General features: G+C 40.1%; 1 pseudogene; it reads left to right on the top strand.

Annotated features, from left to right (window-relative positions):
* LOC109482495 overlaps positions 1 to 7203 on the top strand; it is a 13440-nt pseudogene that overhangs the window by 4914 nt on the left and 1323 nt on the right.

The following is a 7203-nucleotide window of genomic DNA, read 5'->3' as shown; positions in this document are numbered from 1 at the left end:
TAAAAACACTGGCAACCTTACACAGGCTGAATTGTGGTTCTTCAACAATTCATTTATGTTAGACTCATTGACAACATAATGCAAAATTCTTATCACGTAGATTAAAACAGGAAGGTACGATCATTACCTTCGCCAAGAAGGTTATGTTTTCAGGGGCGTTCGTGTATGTGTGTGTGTGTGTGTGTGTGTGTGTGTGTCAACACGATAACTTGAGAAGGCCATGATGGATTGTCTTGATACTTGGTAGGTGGGTAGGTCTTGATGAGACCTCAAAATGATTAGATTTTGGACCCCCTAGCGGCTTGTTATGGTACTGCAGCTGAACTTCCGGTTTTGATATCTCATGATCTAGACATGCTATGGTGATGAAATTTAGATGGTAGGTAGCTCTTGTGCTGGGGAAGAAGTGATGTGAGTTTAGGCCCCCTAGCGGCTTGCTCTGGAACTGCAGCGATATATTCTTGAAAATATTCAAAAGGGGATAACTCAAGAACCGGTTGACGGATCGTCGTGATTTTTGGTATGTAGGTAGCTTACGTGATCCTTCATATAATTATGTGACAATTATGCAAATATGGATATAATTTGCATAATTTATGGGGAAATTCTATAAATCAGCTGCATTCCATGATAGGACAATTAAAGCTTGTGACATCGGTAATTGACAACGAGAGAAACACAGGAAGATATTGATTACGTTAATAATGACCTAATTTGCATAATCAATGAGAAAATTTTATAATTATGTAATGATAACTGCCTGGAATTTCATACTTGTGGTATTTGAAAGTTAAATTGAGGTGAACATCATTAAACATAATTTATTCAAATCAGGACCTCATTTGCATAATTTATTAGGAAATGCTAGAATGCATTGTTTGTTAATATAAGACTGTTTTTTGGTTGAGATTATGATAAAATGATATAATTCATGAAAATTAGGTTCCTATTTCTTAAATCAGGGGGGAATAATCTAATCTATAATTTGTCAGTCATAAAGATTAACATCATTTGGCGAAGGTATGAGATCGGGGAACTCTAGTTATTAGTATGAATCAACAACTTGGTACGTATACCGTGCATGTACAATTCAGAATCACTATCATGGAAGTTCATCTGTGTTGGTAGTTACATGTTTATAGTTAAAACTTTTGATCCAACACAAAAGGTTCTCTCACCTAGAGCTTTCGACCAGTCACTCTGGTCTTCCTTAGTAGACTGACCCAGTGGGTCTTGTCACGTGGCTTCTTTGAAGTGTGACGTTAACACTGGGTCAATAAAGTTCATTCAATTCATTCATTCAATTCAATATATCTGGTAGACGATGTCGTCCCCCGTCGCGGTTAATTCAAAATCGTTAACGAAAATCCCCTCTTATTAACCAACCACTTTGATTACAAAGAAAAGCAAAGTTCAAGGTATTGCCATCAGTAGTCGACTCACTGATGAAATGTTCAAAGTGGTTGGTCGTTGGTGAACGTTAAGCATTCTTAAAACACGTAATAATGAAAGTGATTCATATGATGATATTACTCTATAAAATCGCACGGAATGCATGACGTGTGTATGTGTTTGTGTGTGTGTGTGTGTGTGTGTGTGTGTGTGTGTGTGTGTGTGTGCGCGCGCGTGTGTGTGTGTGGGTGTGTATGTATGTGTGTGTCTGTCTCTGTATGAGCGTGTTTTCGCGTTTAGTTTAATTTATTTATTTTACCGGCAACGCGTGTGTGTGTCTATGTGTGCGTGTGATGTTCAAACCCAACGTTACCTACTTAGAATCTATGATGATGTGTTCTTTCAGACAACGTTGTTCAGGCTGTTGAGACCGTGCAAACATTTACATTTCAAGCCATCATGAATGCCCTTGTTTCCGTGGACTCCTTCTTCTTCCTAAGGTAATGTAACAGTTAACATGTTGTCTAGTAGAATATCTTTGTTTATTGCTGTTAATTATAATGATTCCGAAAGTTACTAACTCACCTTCGAAATATGAAAAGTTGGCTACTACAAATATGGGAAACAATGTGAGCATTGGCCTATTTTATTTATTTTATTCGCACAGTTATTGAAAGATAAACTAAATGTTGAAACCTTCCTTCCAGTGGGCTCCTGATGACATACCTTTTGCTCAGGCAGATCGGGAAGAACCGAGAGAAGGGAAAATCTGTTCCGTACGGGATGTTGTACTTCCACAGATATTGGAGGTGAGGATACATTATCACGTGAATTCTTGTGTTTCTTTTGTTTGGCAGAATTCACATCTTAAAAACCAGTGTACGACTTTAAGTTCTAAACACTGTCAACGTTTTCTTCTTTAAACAACAAACAATTAAGTATTGTATGTTTCTCCGAACTGCTTCTATTTCTCATTGCGTGATATACTGCTTGGAGAAATCTGCCCCAATGATGCTAGGAGGGTAGATACTGTACAGTGTCGTCAGTGCCAAACGAATATAAACATATCGTGCAACACATTAACAATTGTGTAGCACTAAAACACTCGCCTTCATACTGTCGTCCTCAGGTTGACGCCTACATACACGTTCGTCATGATGCTGTACGTGTGGTGCTTCCCTACATGTTCTCTGGTCCCTTCTGGCCACCGGCACCTTTAGACCCAAACTGTGGGGACAACTGGTGGACAAACATACTGTACATCAACAACCTGGTCAACGATGACAGGCAGGTACGTATATTTATGTTTACAGATGGAAAACATATTGTTTTTGCTCAGTTTCTTCTTCTTCTCCAAACAATAAGGTCAATGACCTGAACCAAACGTCCGTCACCATGGTAACTAGTGTTGGGTTACATCATGTTGCAATTTTATAGCAGGAGGGATTTAGACTACCGTCACCATATATGAATTGTGTTTGAGTACCAGTTAACAGAGCAGACCCATGTGCGAAGGTAAACATTATGCATTTGCTTTATGTTTCTAGTTCCAAGGAAAATCAGTGCTCCTTCATCTACATAATATATATCTGATTAATATTGCTTTATTATGTATACACAACGTTACTATTGATTTCCGTGCTATGTTTAATCTTCAACTTGATTTTCTTCACTCTTCCCTAAGTGTATGATCTGGTCCTGGTACCTGGCCAATGATATGCAATTCTTCGTCATCGGAGTTCCTCTCGTCTACATACTGTACAGGTATGTCTCGTTTTATACCTTATATTGTCCTGGATAATTAGGAAACCCATGGTGAGATGTCTTCCCAGGCCCATACAGGCTTAGTAAGTCTCAATCATTTGAAAACTGTGCAGTCTCTCTCCACCCATTATCCATTATCGTGAACCAGAATGATTCTAACGGTATTTTAAATGTGAGCACTAATTGTATCCCACCGCTGCCACCATGTGTAGCGTGTCGATATACAGAGTGTTAGATTAACGGTCTTGACACAACGAGTGTACGTTGCAGACTGGCTTTATTGGACTTGATCAGACAAAGATGGGGCACAGATGCTCTAGTCTTGTTTGGTCCCAAGTTTGTATCCCCAACACTAAATAAAAACCAGTTTGATGTCATTTTGTCTAAAATGCATTCCACCAGAAAGACACGGTTCAAATAAGCAGCTAAGGTTTGCTTTGCTCATGATATATCTGCTTACTCACAGGTGGCAGATACTGGGGATTGCTGTGAAGCTGGCTCTTCTTTTGGCAAGTTTTATCACCACTGCAGTCATCAGTTGGCACTATAACCTGAAAGCCCCTGGCGGGTAAGGATACCGTTTGATATCCCTGAGTGATGACAGACCCTAGCCTGTCGTTACTCACAGTAAATGCAGCGAAGTATGTAAATTTTGCTGCACTGTTTTGCGTTAAACTTGGTAAATCCCGATCTGTAATTCATGGTATGACCCATGCTCATAAAATCCTGAAAATTATTCAGGTGTACCCTTCCGTGAATAGTTTCATCAGGTTGGTGCCTTGCTACTGAGTAAAGAGACTCTTTTTAGTACACAACCAAGTGTTTTATTGACAACTGACGTTTCGATGGCCGTCTGTCTCCTTCCTCAGGGCAATTCTGACTGGTTCACATTGCACTGCAGCACAGGTGTCGCTGCTATAGATGCATTCCCAAACGTACAATATTCACATATCTACACATATACGTGGTGACAGGGAACTGTACTAGTATTTACAATGCGGTACCAAACGTACAGGAGTATGCTATATACAGAATTGTAGCCAGTTAATTAACAAAATCAGGAGTACTAGTAGTTTATATTTTCTAGTTCTTCGAGGATACATGCATATGCATTTATTTGTTTTCCAGGGACCCAGTTAAGTACTATGACAAGCCGTACTGTCGTATCGGACCGTATCTGGTAGGAGTTGCCGTTGGCTGGTTCCTGGTTAAGATTAAAAGGAAAGAGACAAAGAGCACGGTGAGTCATACCCATGCTTTCACGTTCTTCAACAATATTTTAGAGTACTAACCAAATGTCTACTTGGCCCCCAACGTTACAAGAGTCACCACGGCTACTAGTATTGTTGTGACGTAACGGTTATTGACTTATTTCAGATGATTGTCCATTTAATACAAGAAAGCCCAAAATACACCAATGATAATATTAATTCCTCTTCCTAACAAGTCTCGTTGAAATGACGAGCATTAAAGGTACCTGCCAGTAGTGTAACATATGACGATAATCTCGAATCCATCCGCGACTGAACAAGTGTTGTCTATTAAAACCTGAAGACACCATTCACAACATTTGTTCCTGTACCTAACAACGAACTTTCACCATTTATGTATCAGACCTTGAGACTGTTGATGGTCCGGATTGGTTGGATCGTTGCTGCTTCCTGTGCCGTGGCTGTGCTGTATTCAACACACGGCCTGTACCAGGGGACAGCTTTCAAGACAGAAGCCGAGCATGTGCTATACCTGACTGTGCACCGTACTGTCTGGGCCATGGCGCTTGGCTGGGTGGTTATCGCGTGTTATCATGGATACGGAGGTAAAAATACATGCATGTAATTATGTTTACCTTCGTTTTTGCTCAGTTTCCTCTTCTTCCTCTTGTTCTTCTCTGAAATAAGGTCAATGGCCCTAACCAGACGTCTGGCACCATGGTGACTGGTGTTGGATTACATCATGTTGCAATTTTATAGCAGGGGGGATTTAGCCTCCTGTCTGACCATGTATATGAATGAGTACGAATTAACAGAGCAGACCATATGCTTTAACATTATTTGCTTTGCAAATGTTACTTTTCTAGATACTGTTTTGTTGATCGAAAACACTTTAATGTGTGATTTATTTTTCAGATTAAAACTCAAATGATACACTCTCTAAATAAGTACTAATTTTTTCTGTTCTGTTCACTTTGTCATTATTGTCATTGTCTAGTACAGTATTGTCATTGGTATTAAAGTATTAACTGGTAACTAACTTTTGACATTCATAAGGTGTAATTTCTGAGCGCACCATGTTACAACTCTTGCAGCCAGAGAGATATGCAGAGTCTATTTGTTCGATTGGTCCACTATTACCCATTGACCGTTGTGATGTTTTTGTCCACTACAGGAGTGGTGGATATAATCCTTTCCTGGGACGCCTGGGTGCCTCTGAGCCGACTGACGTACTGTGCATATCTGGTACATCTTCTGGTGATGTATGCAGTATACCTCACCAGGGAGGTGCCGGTGTGACAGAGATCTCGCACCCCCAGTGATTTCGCACCCCCCGGAGCGAAATCACTAGCGATCTCGCACCCCCCGGAACGATATCACTAGTGATCTCGCACCCCTTTGGTGATCTTGCACCCCCTCAATCGATTTGTTCACCCCGTATGTGTTCTGTTACGGCCTTCGTAATTCACAGTGGTTACTATATCAGATGCTACCTATTAACAAACACTATCCTCTAGTATGACAATACCAATATTCAGTAATTACCTTCGCCAAGAAGGTTATGTTTTCGTGGCGGTGTGTCTGTTTGTCTGTCTGTCTGTCTGTTTGTCTGCCTGTTACCACCATAACTCAAGAACGCTTGAATATATTGTCTTGATACTTGGTAGGTGGGTTGGTCTTGATGAGACCTCGAAATGATTAGATTTTGGGCCCCTTAGCGGCTTGTTATGGTACTGCAGCAGAACTTTCGGTTTTGATATCTCGTGATCTGAACATGCTAGGGTCATGAATTTTGCATGATAGATAGCTCTTGCCCTGGGGAATAAGTGACGTAAGTTTGGACCCCCTAGCAGCTTGTTGGGGAACTGCAGGGGACTTTAAGTTCAAATGTTTAAAGGAGGATAACTCAAGAACCAGTTGAGGAATCATTGTGATTTTTGGTATGTAGGCAGCCTAGCTGATGCTTGACATAATGAGATGACAATTATGCAAATAAGGATATAATTTGCATTGTTAATGAGGATATTCTATAAATCTGTTGCATGCCATGATAGGACTATTCAGACTTGTGACATGTGTAATTGGACAGGAGAGGAACATGGCCATATAATATTATGTAAATTGGGGGCTAATTTGCATAATTCATAAGAAAAAGCTATAATTTCATTGTTTTTAACTGCCAGGAATTTGATGTTTGTGGCGTTTGGAGGGTGAGCAAAGCTGAATATCATTAAACATAATTTATTCAAATTAAGACCTCATATGCATAATCTAATATAAATTAAGGTGAACATCAGTTGGCGAAGGTATGAGATCGTGGAACTCTAGTAGTATATAATGCACAAATCCATTTTTGTTTACCTTTCATGTTCTTTTGACTGCAAGGGTACGTTCCTTAGGTTTTTGAGGCAATACAACACACCAAATTGAATTACATGTATTTAAATTTTATTTCCATAGAATCTTCTCAACAGTAACAGGAAAAGTAACAGAAGAGCGATCTAATTTAATCGCGTATATGAATAGCATTCACGTGCACAGTACTAGTGTGCTGTACAGTCTCGGCCGTTTTGACGATGGGGGCCTACATTTTGGACACTCCCATTCTTCCAATGGCATGCTCCTTGCTTCTTTGGCCGAGAGTCCAATGCTAGTACATCTGTAGTGAAACCATTCGGAGCACAGGTTAAACTTTCCGATGCTCTGTGGCCGTCTGCAGTCACAGTAACTGTCTCTACAGTGATTCTCCGTTCTGTCTTCCTTTTCAGGAACTTTGGAAAGGCTGTCAGGTTCTCTGCTTCCAGGCAGGACAACAGTTAAATTTCTATAATAAAGT

This window comes from Branchiostoma belcheri, unplaced genomic scaffold, assembly GCF_001625305.1.
Source record: "Branchiostoma belcheri isolate BF01 breed outbred unplaced genomic scaffold, Haploidv18h27 scaffold6, whole genome shotgun sequence".
Taxonomy (NCBI): Eukaryota; Metazoa; Chordata; class Leptocardii; order Amphioxiformes; family Branchiostomatidae; genus Branchiostoma; species Branchiostoma belcheri.
Note: the sequence above shows the minus strand (reverse complement) of the source record. Positions and strands in the feature narration are given on the sequence as shown.